This window comes from Solenopsis invicta, chromosome 9 (genome assembly GCF_016802725.1).
Source record: "Solenopsis invicta isolate M01_SB chromosome 9, UNIL_Sinv_3.0, whole genome shotgun sequence".
In the NCBI taxonomy this organism is placed as follows: Eukaryota; Metazoa; Arthropoda; class Insecta; order Hymenoptera; family Formicidae; genus Solenopsis; species Solenopsis invicta.
Window position 1 is genome coordinate 13,707,947 of NC_052672.1, and position 21,549 is coordinate 13,729,495.

Genomic DNA, 21,549 nt, shown 5'->3' on the forward strand with positions numbered 1-21,549 from the left:
GTAAGCAGCGGAACTTTCCGACTCGAGAATTTCTTCACGTTTCTCCTTCTTTTTTCCTTCCTCTTCGCCGAGAAGAGACGAGAGTTTACCAACTGGAACGATGCTGGTAGTAAGACGAGAAGCGCGCGAAGGGCGGAGGGGAGGGGAAGGGGAGGAGAAGTCGGAGGAAGATGGTACGTCAGTTCAATGTCTTCATGGTAACTAGTCCTTAATGAAGCAAACTTTTATTTTACTTTTGAGTTCTCCGCGCGTAGCGCAGCTTCTGCTCGCCGTGCCTCCGCGCCCGGGTGCATTTTCGCAAACGACGAAGTTCTCGCGCGTGTATGCAAATGTGCGTCGGCCGCAAATTGTTTGTATTGAACGTCGCGTCGCTGCGATAACGTTTCGACATTCGGGCTGAAACAAATTCGGGCTAATGGTTTGATTTCGTTTGAGTTTAATTAATCGCGTAATGAATTTTGGGTCCGATTGCCGGATAAATTATTTCATTGAAGTTAATCGGATTCATATGTAAATTGAGCCGCGTTGAAAATACGTTCTCGCGTGTTCGTTTATCGTCGGGGGGAAATCGCGGCATGTCGTACCTGTCCGCGATCGCATCTTACACGATCGACCTGTATTAAATGAGTCAAGATGGCGAATCCATTGATCTCACGTCGATCGTTTGACAGATAATGGACGGATAGACGATCGTGGTTAGACACACGATCAATTAGTCCCGAAGGATGTCCGATAATATCCATCGACAAGCAATGTCAGCCTCGGCATGTGCATCGTGAGCGCCGCAACCACAACACGCCGAGTACCTGCGGTCGATGAACATGTAAAAGAAGACCTGTGTATGCTTTAGTAAAACTGACAAGATCAAGAAGCTAGCTTGATATATCACTTTGTGCTTAGGAATAAAAATGGGGAGCATAGTGGAGATGTCACGTGTCAGTTTAAAGCGCAACACGACGGTGACAGTCTCCGATACACTGACGTGAGTCGCTCACGAAATTACCTCGAACGCTATCCATCTCTCCTCACTAGACTTACTATCTAATTAATCCTTCGGCTCAATTAACTTCTCAACGCGGCTCGACGCCGGCCGGTGATCATCATAGTAACGTCCGGCCCACGTAGTTTACTAAACGTCGCTTTTTCGTGCCTATTAATTAAAGGCGCGCGTGGCCGGGGGTGCAGGTGGCATCGTTTTTCCCTCATCGTCGCGGAACGAGGGAGATATTTCCTTTTCCCCTCGTCACTTTCCCGGTACAACCGGCGCGAAGATATATATTTAGAGTGGACCCATCACTCAGTCTCTCCCTGTTTCCCCGCTTTTCCCTCTTTCATTCTCTCGGCCGTTCCGCGTCCTCCCTTCGCTTTCGCGTCTTCTCTCTATCGGTGCGGCACCTAGAGTCTACTTTCGCCTTGTTAGTAAAGTAAATATCGTGGCGTACGGCTCGGCGTTAGTGCATCTGCTTCTCACGACGCTAACAAAAGTGACGCGTCACGGAAAGAGGTCGGGAAGAACGAGGGTAAAGGCGAAGCCGGCCAATCGCAACGTCAGGTTGCAGGCTGCATCAGTCAGACAATTAGGCGACGATCTAAGCTCATGCCCGTTCGGATCCTAAACAAATAGGCTTACGATGATCCGAAATGGGATGACGGCGTGTCACACGACGACGTTCTATAAATCCGTTTACGACGTACTCTCTCTCTCTCTCTCTCTCTCTCTCTCTCTTTCTGGTACGCGCGGGAAAAAAAGATACGAGCAAAGTCACGATCTTATAAATGATGAACGGAGCTAAAATAATTTTTATTACAAGATTAAACCAAAGATAATGATTCTTATTGTCTGATTAACGCATAGATATAAGCGATAAATTATATTTAGATTTAATAATTTTATCCCCAGGTAAATAAAAATGTATATAGATATGTTCAATTAACGTACAATAAATCCACGATTTCACATTCAAAATTCCAAGTACATAGATTTCGTAATGAGGTGACAACGCATTTGGGAGTAACTTACAAATCTCTATAAATCATATAGTCGTACTTCGGGGAGGCAAAATCGTTGAAAAGCGGGTTAACGAGTTTAACCTGGTCCCCGTACGGAGAGAACGGATGGGACAGTCAGAACTGGTAGTGGCAGCTTCCCTCTTCCGGGTATGAAACTAGCTTTCTAGCTCTCGCTCGCACTATTTCTTCAATGCATAACCCTCCGTGTTTAGGGGTATATGGCTTTCGCCGTCAGTTGGCTCATGTCACTCGGGATTAGCGCTGTTTGGACAGAGGAAATTAACTACTACACCCCGGGCGCCGCCATCTGCGTGGGCGTGCACGACATTGTGTCGCGGGCATCCCCCTTAAGATTTCGGGGCAATGTAATTCAGTGTCGAAACCGATCCTGGGGGGGTCGTCCGCCGGCGGTGACATCGCCATTTCCGTGATTAGACGCTACCCCAGGGTCGGTATATTTGATTGCGTTCTTATGATGCTCTTTCGAGAAATGCTATCGGCTGTAACGCGAGGTTCTATGTCTCTGTGCAAAGTAACCAAGTGATACGTAAAAATAGAAAATAAACGAATTTATGAAACAAAAATCACCGAAGCGATAATCAACTGCTTTCTCACATAATTCAATCGCTGCGTTGTCTCTCTGCGAGATCTTACTCTTTGTTCCAAAGATGCGCGCATAGTTATTCAGCGATCGAAACATGTTATTAGGACCACTAAATAACGCGTAATCTCCAATCGATTAGCACCGATCTACAAATTCACTCACGATAAAATAACGATGATATACGATCGTAAATAATACTTGCGTATATCATGCATCGATTAGGTATATAAATAAAAAAAAAAATCATTGCAATGAAACGACTTCCACGTGACAATGAAAATCCAAAAACAATAATGCCATTTTCATCACACTCTACCACATAAGTAATTATATATAATCCTTAACGTATCGCATAATATAGTACATTAAAAAATATTATTCATCTTATGCGTCAAGGATAATGCGCTACCCAGGTTATTATTATATGAAACGCACATTAAGGGCGGAGTTGGTGTGCCAGAGCAAACGTGATCGATTAGCGCCAGTCCCGTGGCTGCACCTGCAGGTCGGTAAGACATAAATGAAAATGGCGTTTACCTCGTTGATCGATTCTGTAAATAAAGATCGCGTTGCTCTCGCTGTTGGCGCCGTAGGTCCAGCAGCGGCGGCCCCGCTGCTTCGATTATCATCGAGCATGCAGATAGATGCTAAAGGAATCTCGCTCAGAGAAACAAGGAGCGAAGAAACAAGAGCAAAAAGTAAACTATGACGCGACGACTACACCAACGACGACGACGACGACAACGGCAACGGAGGAGCCACAGGTCGAGGCCGCAATGCCCCAGGTAAGATTTTCGCACCCGGCGGTAAGCTCGTTAGCGAGAGATTGCGATCAATGACCGAAGATGAACGCGCGTTCGCACGGTAGAACAAGAAAGAGATAGCGGGAGAGGATAGAAAACTGGAGCAAGAGAGGGAAAGAGAGAAAGAGAGACGGGAAGAGAGAATGGTAGGGAAGAAAACAGGGAAGGAGGTTGCTTTGCAAGCGTTACCTGGCGGTATCCTGGCCTGCTCGTTAGTGCCGGCCTCTTGCGCCGACCTCCTCCTCTCTCTCTCCCGACTTCTTCCTTCTCTCCCTACCGCCACTCTTAATACGTGTTATTCGATACCACCGTAGGTGGTTACGGCGGTAATTGCGTTCACACTTAACCACCTCGTCGGGCGCGGGATAACGATTGGTCGGCAACCGCGTGCGTCGAATTTGTCGTCCTTTTTTTGCGCTCCAGATATAATGCGGGAGTAAATACACTTATAAGACTAAGAGGGAATTTTCTGATATTACGCCAATCTATCGGATACAATTGCTTCTAATGCAACCATGCATTGGAATTTTTTAACAAATTTTGTAGATGTTTTTTTTTTTTTTTAATAACAGATTGCTACTTTCTCTCATGGATGTTTGTATGTGTCACGTTTCAAAGTATTATCAAAAATTTTAAAACTTTATAGATTATTCTATTGAAAGTTATTTAATTTTTTGTTTGCTCTTGATTCTATTCAGGTATTCACGATCAAAATTTTTTTTATCATTGATCAGGAAAAAAGAATAAACCTAAGAAGACTGCAGTTTTTAAATTTCGATAATTTTTAATTGATATAGTTGAGCAAATAAAATTATAAATTTTTTTTAAATAAAAATATCTTGTCTACACTTTATGAACATAAAAGATCCGGAAAGAAACGTCATTCCTAAGCGCAATTGCACTGTTCACCACAGTAATCACGTTTACGTTCGTAGTATCTTATTAACTGACAGGTACTGTAGTTGGAAAAGTTTCAAGGGAAGTAAAACTTGCAGTAGCTTAATACGATGTAGCAAACTTTCCCGTGTATGTACGACCGGTGTAATGGTAATTCCCCAGCAGAGGATCAATTTCGCCGCATTCTTCATGATGACGCATCAGAAATGCAATTTATCTGAAGTTTTAACCGGAAAATTGTAACTTTTCGCGGGTTTATTAGCCGCGCGTGCGTACGCGTATGTCATGAATACGAAATGCAATGAGTATGAGTGCGCCGAAAATATCAGGGAGAATTCTAAAATATGCAGCGACTTTTTCATGCAAATTGCGTTGCACAAATGAAGATCAAATTGGCTGTTTAGCCCTTTGAATGGCCGGTCGTTGTATTTAATATTAATTAAGAATATCGGAATGCGCCGTAAAAACTTGATTATTATCCGCTTACCGAAAATGGACGCGCGATATCATGACTCTCGAACGCATCCGCATTTCATAAACGCAGCGACCGAACGCTATAAAAGCGATATCGGAAATTTTTTGCGACGCATTTTAAAATATAATGGTTTTAACGTTAATTATGCTCAAATGGTCGGTATAGAGAAAAATTATAAAAGGGCATTCGGGCGTATCTCGCAGCCCCGCCGCGTCGCATTAAAACGCGCATGGAAGTAACGATATCGCCGCGCTCGTGGCAAGCCGCAGAGTGGCGATAATCGTCGGGCAGGTTTTTTTTACCGGTTTTATTCACGGACGCGCTCCTCGAATGTGGAGCAGAGCGCGCCCATCGCCTCGGTATATCTGCACGCAACGGAAACTTTGTCGGGGCCCCTCTTCCATTTTATCCGTCAGCGGGGCGGCTATTCCACGGGGCCGGCCCACCGTGTTCTCCCGGTTTTCATCGTCTGGTGTATCGCGAAACCATAAATAAAATATACGTGGACGCGTATATCCCGCCACTCGCTCCGGGCGGAGTGGAAGGCGTAAAGGTCGTTTTGCCAAACGGCGCCAGGAATTCACGAGATACGTGGGGTTCGAAGCGAAATAATATTGCAAATTCAATTCGGCCGCGCGCAGGGCGACCCTCTCTGGCCTCTGAAGATCTATGCAAATAGAGCCGCGTGCGCCGACAGGGAAAAACAAGTAGGAACGACTTTGCGTTTCCGGAGCTACTACATAGTCCGATGCAAATACTTTTTCAAAGTGCGCATAACTCGAGGACAAGCCCGGGCGCTGACGATCTTATCGCGTAACCGAAATAGGAAATAGAAATGGTTGAACTTCTTGTCTAAGAGTTTTCTAACGTTTCCACGGTTTCAGTCTCGAAAAAGTTTTGCCCTCGTTATCCCGAGCTTCATCGCGAGAGATCGACTGCATTTACAGCTTTAGATTTTTACCGCAATTTGAATAAAACAATCGATTGTCCAGCGCAATGTTACAGAGAGAGACTGCGGAGGTGAGCAGGCACTCTTCATCGCGGCACTCTTCATCGCGAATCAATAAGATTGAATTTCCTCATTCGTTCTTTCTCCGCATGAATGAGCATTTGGCGTTCTGACTTCATTCAGGCTGCCCTGTTCTTTCGAATCCACTCTGTATACAGCTTATCCCGAGCTACGAGTACCCTTTACGACTCCAGAAGTATCTACATAATCCAATATATGCTGATGTCGAGCTGGCTGAGCTGGCTGGGGGTCGAAGGTCCGCGCGCACCGTTTGTTAGACTCTTCTGCGTCCTAACTGGTCCGAACCCCTATTTTTATTATGCCTATGGGGAAATCTAGCCCCCATGATTTCGCCTACGAGGCAGGCCATCTGGCAAGTGATGCCGGCTTCGCAGGTAATCCGGTAAACATCGGCGGTTGAGCTCCAATTAGCGTCTGTTTACCTTTGCGTCTCCTTTTGTTCGTCGCCGTCTTTCTTTCTTCTTCTGCCTTCGCGTTTTCAATTAAAACTCGCGAAGAACTGTTTGATCGGCGTCGTGCAAGTCCGACCAGTGATTGCTTTTACGCGATGCGCACAATCGAGTCAGGTAGAAATGTAAATCTCGAGGAATAAAGATTCGCTAGAGAGGCAGAGCGCTCTTCCCTAAAGCTCGATAAAGAAACGAACGATTAAAAATATCTTCGGAAATAAATTGTCGAGACCAACTAGATCTTGTGCGTATTAAGGTCAGCGTTAAAATGGCAAAACATAACTCCCGGAACAATGAAAAGTATTAAGGGACTGACGCCATTATTCGAAACTTCTGTTGCACTTTCTTCAAATTTCCACTCCTTCTCCGTGCTCCTTTCTTGCGTTTAATTAAAACTCGCGAAGAATCGTTTGCGCCGGTACAATGAATGTCTATCTTAGGTGCTTTCATTCATCGCGAAACAGCAAGTCAGCAAATTTCAAAGGAAAGTTCTCCTCGTTGATGAAAGCGCGGTGAACTCGAGGGGAAGGGGCGAAGAAATATGTCTAATAGTCAAACAGCTTTCTTTTTTAAAGATATTGTTAGTTGAGAACGTTTTACGAAGCGTCGTTACAGTTTACGTTGTCGTAAGACCGAGCAACTCGCAACGGTAGTGTAGCATTAATGAGATATTAAGGATACGGCACAATTATTTTTTATTTCTCTACGCGCGCTTTCTATTTCGCGCCTGCTACGCTCGCTTTGTTTCTCCCCTTAAACATTCCTATGTATTTCCTCAACGACGCAAGAGGATCAATTATTAGCAACGTTTGCATTTTATCTCGCATGTGCCGCGAGTTTCAGGCAAGAAAAGAATTTAAATGTAAATGCTTCGCCTTGCTTGTGTGGGTGCACGCTTTTCTAGAGTAAACTGATGGGACATGCAACGTCGAATGCAAATGACGTCGGCGGTCATTGCAGATTACCGCGGAAATATATACGGGCGGTACAAAGTGTAAGAGCAAAAAAAAATCGAGGGAAAAAGAATAACGATTGCGATTATTACGAACGTTGGAGCTCATGCACGATTATAATAAATTGCTCCGATTGGCGCGTAGATAAGAGCGCAAGGGGAACGATCGTCAGAATTGTAACCTTTAAGCTCGTCGAGCCTTCCGAGAAACGTTTCGCCGTGATGTAATAGTCGCGGGCGCAAAATGGCAAACAAAAGGAGGTCGTCTTTTAAGAGCGTCAAGATACGCCTCCACTGTCTTACCGAAGTCCAATTTACCCTATCGCGATTACTGTCTTTTCACAGTTAAACGAGAAACAAAGATAAATGTACGCCACCCCCCGTGCTATCCAATGACAATAGTATGTAAAAACAATAGCTGTGAGAATAGAAAATTCTTTAAATTATGCGAATATAAGAATGTCGGATGTACACGGTTATTTTCTTGTTGCCAAGCGAGCTTGGCACTTAACATTCTTTAGATGTTTAATCATCTCGAAAGTATTCGATTGTACGCTCTACATACATTTACGGGAAAACAATATTTTCATTGCACGCACGCACACACAGGACGATGGAGGAGAGTCATCGATCCAACGAGATCGGGGCGCGTAGATGGTCGCCTGCGATCGAGTAATTCGAGGAACGAAACCTCGAAGCAATTCCGCGTCATCGGAAAGTCCGGTCGATGTTTCAGGGCAATTCCGTGGCTGGTAACGGCTTATCACCGGGTGGCACGGCAGCCAACAGCTCCCAACACGAGGGCCGACCTCTTCCTATATAGAAGCTTCCAGGAGGGTTCGCCCGCTCGCCTCTTTCCTCGCCATCGATCTCCTCGCCGCCCTCCATCCCCACTCGGTCTACCTCCAAGCTGGCTGCTTGAATTCCTCGTGCCACGGACGATCGATAATGGATCCGACCATAGCTTTCCAGTCCATTCTATACGCATCATTTGACACCCAGCAGACGTAAGAAAAGCGAAGAACCGCGAGGCGGCTGGCGGCAGATCGAAGGTAATGCGAGAAAGCGAGAGGTGGGATTCAATAGATAGAAATCACTGCCATTGTCGAGACGGTATATGACACGACGGAATCGTGGAAAATGAGACGACTCTGAGGGCGAGAAAGAAAAATTATATCGAGAGTCGAATCCCCCATAAGATCCGCCGCGCCACCGGGGAAAAGCGAACCGGGCGGCGCTACGCGCGTTTCTCCTTCCTTCTCGCGTTTTCTTTTCTGAAGGGTCAAGCTCATCCCTTTCGTTCTTGAACGGCGGCGGTCATGATGCGCCCTGACAGCGGCCAAATCCTCGCGAAAATACCTTCGTTCATACTCATTTCCTGTTTTCCGTTCGCTCCGCTCGTCGCCTCGCCACCGCACTGTAATCCTATCCATACAAGTCCAAGGCCGCTGATAGCCCTGCGGCTTCTCCCGCAGGACGCTCTCAGCCTAGCATTGTCGATCGTTTCTGCAACTCCCCGTGGCTCTTCATCACTTTCCACGACCCTAAGATGCTCGATTTATAAGAGATCCTTCCCAAAGCGCGCACGATTTTTCCAGCCGGCCGGGGATAAATTCCTTGATCTCGCGTTCTCGCTTTTAGATGGAACCACTTTCACAATCGCTCTGTGGTATTGTTCGCGCGTAAGCGACCGCGCTATAATGTGTTCCGTAAGAAATGAGAAATGTGTGTTCTTATATTGAAACTATTATATAGAACTATTGCGAGCTAGAGAAAAGTAATCGCGAGTTTGACACTTTTAACTGCTTCTATCAGGCCACTGTACTCAAGTGTATAATGTCATTTATTTTATTCCTCTAATTCTTTTGATTTAATTAACAAAATACTTTCTGTCTGTCCGTTTGTCTGGTTGGAGAAGCAGTTCTCGATAATTTGAAATCAATACAATTTATGAGGAATCGACTTTAATATCAAAATGTAAAATTTATGGACGTAAAGTTAAACATGAATTAAAAATTCATATTTTTAGACTCCTAAGATTGTCGATGGAAGAAAATTTTCAAGCATCTCTCTTGAATCAAGTTCAACCGCACGCTCTATTAGGGAGGGCTATTCTTCGGCTTGGTTCTGTCTCAATAAGAGGCCGTGTCCCCAGTTATGCTGGTTGGCGGAAGCAATTCCTTCCTTCTTTCTTTTTCGCTAACAAGCTCAGAAACGGATGTAGGCGGTGGAACCACGGCGGCGGTGGATGCCGGTCCGCGGAACGTGCAGCCCCGAGTTTTCGAGACGGCCGAGGCGAGATTATAATTATGCAAATGCCTTGTTGCGGGGAAGAAGAGAGCAAGCAACAGATGTCTGGAACGGCTCCTCCTGGAAAGAGCATCTCCAACACGGTACTATTCGTGCTGTTCCGAGCGCCACGGTGATAGAATACAAGGCGGAGTCTGAAATGAAGCATGGCCCAGGGACGCCTTGTATTTCCAGCCGTGGCTTTCAGCCTTGTACCGCCAAAGAGGTTGCTGAATTCTTCCATTCTCTTGCCGCCGACAGGTGCCACAGATTGCGCATCGCAACCGACCGCACACCTGTGTTTCTTTTTATGAAATCCGACGAAAGAGAGACGCTAAGAATTGCTTCTCGTAAAGCTTTCTATTCTATCGCCGTCGCCGCGCCGCCGCCGCCGCCGCCACCACCAAATCGAAATCCCCTATTTGGAAGCAACTAGTATCAACTTCTTCAGACGTTTTGGTATTCAACGAAATCTCTACCAACTATATTACGTTGCAATTTCTAATAATCAATAAAGATTTTTGCACAGTTAATCAAAGTTCTTTTTGTCTTTGAACAATCTTTTACTTTTGTTCTAATTGATTGCTCTCAACTGTATTGATTTTTGGAAATGTTTCTCTTAAGATTTATCGTGTATGTTACTCCTGGAAGAAACATTTACATCGTGTCGTACATACGTGACTACATTTAATCTCTATTGTAAGCACGGAAGTTACTGGGTACACAAGCACGGGGCCTAATTGGAAGTTACGAGCATTGCCACGAGGCTGCATAAAGCCATTCACGGCATTTCTGGTCGTCGCGCTTATAAATCATTCTACCCCTCATGATCCTACGTGTAATATAGAAGACAGGTCTCCCTCGATCGCGTGTATCCAGCATCGCGTTCTCTTCTTCTCTCGTCGATTTCCCCTTCCTCATTGCCGATCTTCCTCTTCGTTCTGTAGACTTGTGCGAGAGAACGAGCTCTTTCCTTGCACGGAAGCCAGGAGGAAGAAGCTCTTATTGTACACCGTGGAGTTCGACGAAGAATTCTTATTACAGGGTGACTCTCTTCGCGCCAGAAGAAATCTCATTACCTCGTGCGAGGATAGAATTGCGTTGACGAAAAGTTCGAAAGGAGGTGTTAAGGCTCGCGCGCAAAGAGGAAATCGAACAAGACCATTCGAATGGACTACTCGTGCAGGGACAAGGAAGGAAAAAAAAAGCGAAACTCAATTTTCTATGGATAATAAAAAAAAATAACGTTAGACGGGAGACAGAGAAAGATAGAGAGAAAAAGAGTGGAAAAGAGAGAGAGGAATCAAGTTTTGGTTCGGCGAAGCAATTCGTCTTTCGCGACTCGTTTGCTTTAATTCAATCTGGTTTTAGGTGGAGTTGTGTAGAAATATTTATTACTAATTGCTTGGATTGATTCTCCGTGATAAATTGCCCTATAAATCTCCGTTCGTGATTATAACTAATTTTATATGACGTTAATAATGATTAGATGATAGGAGTGAAAAAAATAATATATCGCAAACAAATCTTTACCTCAGCACTTTGCAATAATTTTCAGTGACGCATCACAAAATAGCAAATGATGATCATTACGTACAACCTGCGCGGAAAATTGATATCATGTAAAATTAACGATGCTTCTTTTCAGTCATCCCGTGTAAAAGAGATACTGCCGCTGTCTTGATAGTCATTTATCACTATTCTCATGGCTCGCATCTCGCATCCTGTCATAGCCTTGTTATTTATTACTCCATGTAAGAGAGGATCGTGGAAATGTATGAATTTTGTAACATTTTGGGAATATGAGGCATTGAACAAGCAAGTCGCTGCGCATATCATGTTTTATACATGAAAGGAGCATGTAAAATTAACACAAATATCGATCTTAATAAATGCAATTCATAATATTACATTGAGAAAGAAGCGGAAGAAATCGTTGGGATGAAAAAGAGCCGTAGCTAAACATATCTGGCATAATTACCGTGACGAGACACGTTCGAGGTCTCACCTCGCGGACCTGAAACGATCCATTAAACGATCAACGAGGCATTGATTTACGTTTCCTGCTCAGGTTTCTGTACCTTCTTGATTATAACGGATAAAGAGTGAGTCGTAAATCAAGCTCGACTCATATAAAAATCTGGCGGACAAATTTATACCTACGTATATGTGCGCGTTTTACAGCCTGCGGTAATATTTGTAAAACATAGATGTGAATTTATGCGATGCGAAAGTAAAAAAAATTCAAATATCAAAACAGAATAAATACAACTGACTAACTAATAAAACAAAATGTTCTGAAGAAAGACATTTTCAAATTTAACGGAGATGAATGTTATTTATATTAAATCTGTGTTGTATCTCTCATATGATAAACGCGAGTCAAATCGCGGATCAAATCGTAGTCGTCTTAGTTAACGTAAAAATGCAGCATTTTTTACTCCGATTAATCCAAAGCTGGTACATGAAACGTACGTTTTCGAATAGACTCGTAGTTGTGGATAATACGTTACGCTAGTATTATCTCTAACGCGAAGAGCGTGGCGGGTTGCAGTATTTGCGTCAGCAGGATTGCAAGACGGTAGAGGAAGAGCACGATGAGATACGGAAACGCGGGTCCGATACTAAAGGCCGCGCGAGAGAGAGAAAGAGAGAGAGAGAGAGAGAGAGAACTCGGGCCGAAACTTGGATGTAATTACTCCCGTCTACCGTGTAAACTCTCGTCTTGTCATAGCTATCTACCTTACTGGATTCAGCTGCACTAACGGTTTCGAAATTACTCTTGCTTCCTTCTGCGGGCTAATCAAGCGCAAGTTTCCTCGATAAAGTAAGAATTCCGTTAGCGATGGGATCAACGGTCCCCTCGCGACGTTTGCGGATAAACTGCCTGACGAATGTACACGACAAGCATTTTTTTTAAATCCACGGAATGGTATCACAGAGATTGTTTACACTCTAAGCAAAATATTGATTGAGACTGTTTACGCGAGGAAGCATATCGTGGTAGAGTGAAAGTACACTTTTGAATTAATCGGTTTACTCAGACTATGCGTTTTCTCTCGTCGATAAAATAAATACGATAATGAGTTTGTCGTTCATCGCGTTCCGCAGCATACGCGCGCGCTCGCCTACAATTTTCTCAACAGCCATCGATATTTCCGCGTTGAAAGGAAGGCATACGTGCGCCATGCAGATTGAATTGCACGGACGTAGGTTTCGGCCGATCGACGCTTACAATGTGATATCATCAATCAAGTCGCGCAGGTAGCGCAGGTGTATAAACGCGTGGCATGGTTTCGGATTGATCGATGAGCTACCGTGTACAAAGACAGAGAAAGAGATATTGAGAGAGAGAGAGAGAGAGAGAGAGAGAGAGAGAGATAGGCTCATGCGCTCGGAGCATCCTCTATATTTTAACAGACGGAACGATCGTTGCCTCGACGGTGCGTTAAAACGAACCGTCAACGTGGCTCAGTAAGAGAGTATTAATTACGAGGTAGTGGACATCGATTGCAAATAGTCTGCGGAATACGTAAATATCGTGGTGGTTGCCGTTGACAAGAGATACTATACCCAGAATAAAATTCGACTAAATTGGAGAAAGAATTGTGATCTACACTGATAATAGCATGCTCTTTTAATTGGCCGTCATTCATTGTCTACATGACGATGTCTATATTTAATGAGTAACTTATCATCGAATAGTCATAGATTATGAAAACGATAAACATGTGAGTAGAAAAAAAATTGAAGAAATTATAGATTACACGTATAAATCTATAATTATAAAAGCTAAAAAAATCGTGCAAGTCAGTACTTTAATAATATTCCCGATAACTTCTTTCTTTCGTAAAAATTATACATGTTTTACTACGTAATAACTGCTGGTATTGTATATTTATTATCCTTTTTAAAGCGATCGCTTCTGGAAAATAATTACGGTCTTGAAAGGAAGTCGATTAAAAAGGTAAAAAGAAAAATGATCGATTCGAGGAAAGTATCGAATAATTCAAGGGATATTGGCCAATATTGAAAAATTGCCAAAACCGCAGGGAAGCGGATAAGATGAATAGGCATAATAAACAAAGGAAAGGACGTAGGTATAATGACCCTTAAGTACCACGGGGCGGAAGTAACGTCTTCTAGAGCCGGTAAACTCGAGTTACGACATCTGGTTAACATTCTACAAGGATATTGATTGTCTCGCGGCTATATAAAAATATATTTTCATACCAATATGTATAATTAAACACTTATATGTAAATACATCTTTGTATTAAAAATACCACTACGTATATTTAATGGTGTTGACCAGTTAATTTCATAGATTTAGCAAATTTATACTCTATTAGGCGCATGTACGTTCTTGTTCGACTTAATTTTAATGATAAATTGTTTGACTTCTTTTTTTCTTTCACTAATAACACAGTGTGTAATTTATGCCACTCGGGTACAGCCTATTATGCATTTAAAATATGCTTAATCAAACTAATCTGAGAATTATACAAATTCGTATTCCCCTGACGTGACCACCGAATTTGTGCTGAGTGGAGGGACTCTCGTTCCTTGGTGACGAAAGTTTTGTCGGCTCGCGCGCTGATGTCATTTATTTCCCCGGAGTGCGTATTCCGCTCTTAACGAGATTATTGTCACCGCGGCGTGAACGTGCCGAGCGATGCGTATCGATATACCGAATCACCGGTCCGAAGTACGAATGCGTGTACGCGCGGTTGTCTGCTACTCACTCCTTCCGCGCGTTTCGACAGGCCTAACGATACATTCTCGTGCTGTAGGTACGATAATGATGTGCGACGATCACAATAACGACACGCATTGGATGTGGAATTAAAGTACCGTTGGTTGGCCAGCATCGTTTTCTTATCGATATATCGAGATATCTTTGACACGAAAATACTTAACAACTCAGATAATGAAGAGCTAGAAACATTTATTAGATATATTCAGAAATATTTGTTATTGTCCATATTAAACGTTAAAGATAGTTAGAAAGAATAATTAGAAATAGTTTAATTTTGCGTCTACGCAAACGTGACATTAAAGCTAGAACATCTTGGAAATTTGAGAACGCCGTTACTCGTAATCAGCAGAAATAAATTCCTGTTAATTATTTGTAATTAAATATTGTTTTACATATTTTTCTCGCGACGCGGCGTCGTGCGTGACGCCTGAAATTATCAAATACGCCGAGGATTGCACGGTAATTATCGTCGCGCTGACCGACCATTTCAGCTGTATCAGATTCCGCGATAACAGTCGTCCGTAGAGACGCAGTGATAGTAGAGGAAAGCGGAGCGTGGGGAGGAAGGGAGTAAGAGGAAACGGCACGACATGGAGTAATCGGCCGCCGTTACACCAGGAAGACCGGCGCCTCGGTCTTCGTGATCGTTGTTGGCCAACGCGCAATACGAGTTGGAGATGGCTGCGTCAAGCGGCCGCGACAATAAAGCCAATTGTGGCCCTAACGTGAGAAACCGGGGCCGTGCGTTCGTATATACGAGAGATTTCAATTACGGCTCGTTATGCCGGCAGATGGACGTAATGGTCCCTCTAGCTTTGCTGCCGACAACACTTTAGGCGTTCCACGAGAACGAGGCGCGACGCCTACGAGCGCGAGGAGAGAGCCTCTCCATGGCTACGGTGTATCGTCTTTAAGAAGGCCGATGGAGATGGAGGGCCGGTCATTATGCGATACCACGCGCTCGCCAGTCGCGCCGCGCGCGTGAATTATTACGTCCGCTCAATTTTCGACGTGCATAATTGCATTGTTTCGTCGTCGCATTCGTTCCCGTCGTCTACGTCGTCTACGTCTTTTCGGTGCTTGCAGAAGCAGATAGTTGGATGTCATTAACGAACGGAGTGGTTACCGTAAATCTCGGTATCAGGCGCGCGCGCGCTTTGACTTTCCTCTGAATCCAATTACGTGGATCCCGAGGCGTGCGTCCTCCGAGCAAAGTTAATGGGCAGGAGCGAGCGAGTATTGATAGTAGTTTATGATAATTGCCGGCGGTTGCACACGGCAGTTTACGTTTCGCTTCACGTGAACGCGCGCTTTTTGTCACGGGTGGATTATTTTGAGCCGCGTCCGCTACCACACCAGAGACGCCGGTCCCGCGTGCGACAGACGTAATCGATGACGTTGTTCGATAGAAATTGATACGTTACCCCGCAGCGGGGAGCGTGACAATATAATCGACTTATTTACCCGGCCGGCTTCAAAACCAAGCGAGGTGAACGCGTATTTATGCAGCGCGCCGCATCAAGGTTTAACGAGGGACCGGCGGCTATCATACGCCGATAATTTACAGATCCCGCGATCCCGCGTGACTACTGATTCAGGCGCTGAGAGGAATAAGTCGATTTCTCGCGAGAGGAAAAAACCGTTGCGAGAAGGAATCGCTTCCCGTGCTGAAAATTTATTTCGACCCAACAATAAACTGCGCGCGCGTGAAAGAATTGATATTTAGTACGGTTCCTAACACACTTTTGGGTACGTACGTTTTCGACAAGATTAAGGGAGGTAACGCGGGAGCCACGTTCAACACGTTCGTCCGCTACCGTGCCGAGCGTTACAAATATCGTGCCCACGTGCTTTTAGTGACGGGACCGGCACAATGCGTCACGATTTCGGCGGCGGACGCGGATCACGCCTTGATCGTTATTAATGGCCGGCGTTATTGTGTACCGCGACCGTTGCCCTTTGTAGTCTCAGCTGCATACGCGTAATCGATTTCTCGCCGAGGAGCCGTCCGAGATTCGGTTTCGGTCATCATATCTCATCCCGTTTATGCGATTACTGTCATACCGCGAACACCCGATGCATTCATGCAGACAACTCGTTAGCTCGCCTCGAGGTAAAAAGCATCCGGTCTTTTTCCTTGCTCGGAGAACTTAAATAGAGCTACATAATGGCATACCGAAGAGTAAGATATCGCGATACGAGTTATCGTTCTTGATAGAAAAATTTGTAAATGTTACGTAACTGAGCGAACGTAACGCGAGTGGAGATGAAAAAGTTGAAACAAAATTATTTTAATTGAGTTTTATTTGCAAGAAGAAGAGACCTTGTCATAATTATCGTAGCACTACATACTTAATGCTATATTGTATTCATGATTCGAGTTTCCGATTAAATTTGTGAATTAGTATAAAGATTGTGTAAAGAAAATTAAGAAGAAACATTCTTAGCTTTCATTATAAAATTGTCATGAAAAATCGTTTCAAGTTGAAAAGGATATTTTAAAGTTCGGATATAGAGAAATTCTTTTTTCGCGGATATAAAAGACAAATTGACAAGAAGCGAAATATCGTACGATAATTCAGGATATTGGCAAAGCACTTCTCGGGAGAATTCATAAAATCGTAACGTAGCGACTCCGACGTTTTTCCTAATCTAAATAATTTGACGCACGCACGCAATGGAGGAAGCTCTGCTTTTTTTTTCTTCGCATGCAAAGGTAACGACTTTGCAGATTCGCCACGACGACGGGAGCATTTGTCATCGGAGCATAGCACGAAATATAAATTGCAAACAGAACCGGAGCTACAGGTTGAAGCACGAGGAGGAACGTAGGAACGAAAATAAACTTGACTCTTTCTTGATGCGTTATCACTATAACTCCGACTGGCAAAGACGCGTCTCGCTCTCTACCTCCCTCCCTTTCTCTCTCTTCCCCCCCCTCTCTCTCTCTCTCTCTCTATACGTATCTTCCTACCTATTTTTCCGTTTTTCCGCCTTTTTACTCGCCAAGCTACCTGCTTTATTGTGCCTCTAGTGGAGCACGTACACAAAAATGTGTGCTACCGTTGAACTCTGTCCTTCGCTTATCGTCACATGCCTCACTCCGTGCCACGGTGTCACCAGTTTTTGATGTAGGCAGTAGAACATTTTATATACTATATATATATATATATATATATATTACGTGCAAAACGATTTTCCCGTCTACGAAAAGGATGCTTTTCAGCGATGCGTCGAAATATTTATCAGAAATATGTCACAACTGACAGTCTCGCGCGACGAGAAATGTATGAGAAATATGTGACTTCTCCATGACAGTCCGATAAGTTTTCTACTATCGCGTCAATCTTTTTTTTTTATATTTTTGGAAGACATTTTTAAATATTAAAAAAATTTTTAAGATACTAATACTAATATTACAATTAAAATCATTAATATCGTTTAATCGTCGTAGAAATAAACTTGAAAATTGTATCTCATGAAAACACTGAAATCTGTAATTAGAGATTGAAGAGATTTTTTTTCTTTCATTCGTTTGCTAGTTATCGTAACACACAGACATTTAGTTTTAGAGGCGGACGATTCTACTTTAAAGACAGTCGATTGCTCGATTTCGGAGTGTACCAATCGACAAATCGAATTCTATCTGTTTGTTCGAGGAACGACGAGAGCCGTTTCCGTCCGTTTCCCACTTCTACACGTAGCCAAGTTTCTCCCGATACACGCGCTCGCGATACGTGCGTAAGGGTAAACGTATTTCCCATCTTTCTACCCTAGTACAGGAAAATGGCTTGGACCGACTCAATTTATAAAATGGAAGAACCAAAGTGCAACGACGTTTGCCAAGAGGAACATATTTGAGCAAGCGAGACCAAATATTTACATGTCAAGTTAAGTGAATGTGGATTGCACTGTACATCTAGAATGTCTAGACTGTTTATTACGTCATTTTTTCTTACATCTGTGGTAATTACATGAATATATTGAAATGAATATATCGTATCATAAGTCAAATTCTCTTCCTTGTAGAAAAAAGACTGAGAATACTTCTGATTAGCACCATTCTATCCGATCAATTTTATCTGTATGGGAAATTGATTATCAATTGATTATCATTATCACAGTGATTATTCTATTTCGAAATTTCCACTAGCGACACAGTTACGCAAATCGTCTGTACGTGTACATGATATAGAAGTGCAAACGCGATTGATGTAATCACAAATGGATTGGGCGAATGGATTACACAACAGATCTTATTGCTGGAAACGTACGTGGGAATCCGGCCAGCTCGGGGATGAGTTTCGAGATATGAATCCATGGAAGCGATCGATAAGGTTTTATCATTGGCGTCGAAAACGAGCGCTGATCGATTTTTATGAGTGCCGATATCTCCATTTCGTGGCTTACAGGCAAGTAACGTGTCTATTGACCTCGATATGTGAAACGGACTGGTTTACTCGCGATCCACAGCGCGTATCTCGCTGGATTTAATAGATATTTATACTCGCAATCGAATACCGGGAAAGACCGTACTGCGCGATAAGCGGAGAAAATTTTTCCACTCCGACACACGGTGTGTACGTTGCTCTAGAATAGCGATTAAAATTACATTTGTTCCCTTCCGCGCAATCAACGTCAGGCCTGACGACCCAATATTTACTCTCGCAAAAGAGCCGAGTGCCCCTTCGCGGCTAGAAATCTCGAAAATCAATATCGAGAGGGTTCAACAGACTCTCGATGTCCTCGATCAAACCGCTTGACGTGTCAAACAACGCATAGCAGATAAGTAGTCCTCTGACATATGAATAATTTCCGATGGAGTGTCTTTGACTATGATGTTCACCGATTTCAATGAAATATTCAATACGTCATAGCCTTCGTTCCATTTTAAAACGGAGGTGTATCGTATCTATTACATTTTTTTTTTAATTATATTTTGTGACAGTTTTTAAATGTATTTTATTACATTTCACGCACAGAAAAAATACAATAAACTACACTAAAAGCTTCGTTTTTTTTTTTAAATTGGGAGAAAGAGAATTAATGTGTAGTTCTAAAAAAGAAAAAAAAAATTAAAAAATTATCGTACGCAAAAAGCTACAGTGATATATTACAAGATAATCAAGATAAATGTAAATTTTCGAGGCGTTCAAATTGCGCTCGATTTATTGCATCGACGAATCTGAAATCGACGACAAATCAAGAGCGAGAGATGGGGTTCCTTCGAAAGCGAAACCAGCAGACCATCTAATTAATATTCGATGCCCGCGAACACGTCACGTTCGGGTGCGACCGAGGTGACCAAGGTGGACGGAAATACACACGATATAAGCGTATCCGACGGAGGAGCACACGAGGGACACGCGAACTCTTCCTGTCTCGTAACACCCGTCTTGTGCCTTCCCTTCCAAGCATTCCTAGCACCTCGTGATATCCTCGTCGTCAGTGTTTTCGGGAATGCCCGGTGCGTCACGAAGAGCAGGGATCACCTACGATGAGTTTCGTTACCACGCGTACGCACGTCGCGACTCCTCGAACGTGACGCGCATTTATCCGTCCGCCTTTTTGTCCGACTCTGGCCAATTCTCCAAAGTCTCTGCCAGGGCGTGTTAATGACAGAAAAGACGCGGGAGCTAATAACCGGCGGATGTGTGTACGGGACGGGGCAAGGGGGGGAGCCGGCTGAGCTATTGTCGCGACCGGAATACACCGCCAGTATTGCTGCGGACGTCTCGCGAACAAGATGACGTTTCGAATCTCCTCGTTTTAATCAAAAAGTCTCATAAAGCTCCGCCAGACCGTGACACTGCGGCCGGCGCGCGATACATCATAACGATGATCTATCGCATACCGCTCGCAGTCGTGAGGCGCACTTTTGCAGAGGCTGTCAAGAAAGATTGAAAACATCTGCAAGCTTAGATATAAACGCTACTTCGCGCCGTCCACGCGAATGCCGTTTCCTTATTAGCGCGCCAATAGTTTTTACGTGCCCATAAGAAATCTCGTGAAAATAATAGAGTGGCCATTCGCACGGAATTGCGAAGATTGTTAAGGGAATATTAAGATTTCATAAATGCGTGAAATTGTACGTGTCGGTATGAAAATGATTGTCGATCCCGACCTTTTTATACAGAATGGATAACTTAATGTCTGCCATTATTGTTATACGGGCATGCGAGTATAATCGTGAATGCCGATTCACAATGGTCGGATCATAATGTGACGGCTCAGAGATATTCTACCTTGCTAAAGTCTTGCGTTAACTGTCAATATCCGTTGGAGCCAGCCAGGCGAGCAAAGATTGCGTTACGGCAAAGTGTCAATATGAAGTATTGAATTTCAGCCGCGCCTCGTTCGCGCACGTGAAGAACCTGTCGCTCCGATTACGCGGATTGACGCTGAGCATGGCTGAAAATCGTTTTTGACGTTAATTAGCGGAAATGTCAAGCGCGGTGTGCAACGGAACTCTTTTAGACGAGACAGAAGAAACGGTCAACGGACGACGGTTCGCGGGATTTCTGTCAGAAACGTAATTTGGGTTTGCAAAACGGAAATCGGGTTTCGGCTTCCCGAAAGAATTACACGAACGAGCCAAAATGTTACGACGCGACGCAACGTCGCGTAGATTTACAACCCAACGTCCGTCGTTCGCAAAAGCAAGTGCCTCGCGATGAGACAGGATGTACACCGGCGCTCTCCGCGCGCTTTAGGACACACATGGATGGCCTTAAAGGGATATCTGCATTCTGCAGGAATCAATCCGACTGTAAATAACGTCCACTCGTAAAATCCGTCGAACACCGGAGCGTAAAACGCCGACAACTTTTTAGTATACTTTGCCTTGATAAATGCCCCGGATGCTCGGTGTAAATAAAAAGCAATTAGCAATAAATTTCATTTCGCCGAAGCAGCGGCCGCGCGACTATTATGCCGGACGTGTATTGCGTCGCGAAATGAGCGTTGCAAAGGCGTTTCCACGAACGTGGCGAAACGGCTGTCTAGGTAAGTAGATACGGCGACATAATGAATATACGGTCGACGCGTAATGAGCGTCTGCAACATTGCGTACGGAATGCATAAATAAGTGCGTGAGAGAGTGCGAGCGTTAAGACACTTTGCCGCAATCAATTCTTTCTCTCGCCTCTCGCCCGTGATACCGCTTATTAATTTCCCAACCGTCGCACTTTTTCCCTAAACACCTGCGAGAGTACGTTATACGGATCAGTGACTTTCGATTAAGTGTAATATTATCACTTCCTACGAGGCGATATATACCTA

At 44.0% G+C, this 21,549-nt stretch overlaps 1 protein-coding gene and 1 long non-coding RNA gene across 4 annotated transcripts in view; one reads left to right on the plus strand and one right to left on the minus strand.

Moving 5' to 3' along the window:
* The window catches only part of LOC120358650, a 423,202-nt gene that overhangs the window by 323,074 nt on the left and 78,579 nt on the right, over nucleotides 1-21,549 (plus strand). The gene's annotated exons all lie outside the window — the stretch shown is intronic.
* Nucleotides 1-21,549, minus strand: part of LOC105193437 (discoidin domain-containing receptor 2) — a 167,809-nt gene that overhangs the window by 54,966 nt on the left and 91,294 nt on the right. The gene's annotated exons all lie outside the window — the stretch shown is intronic.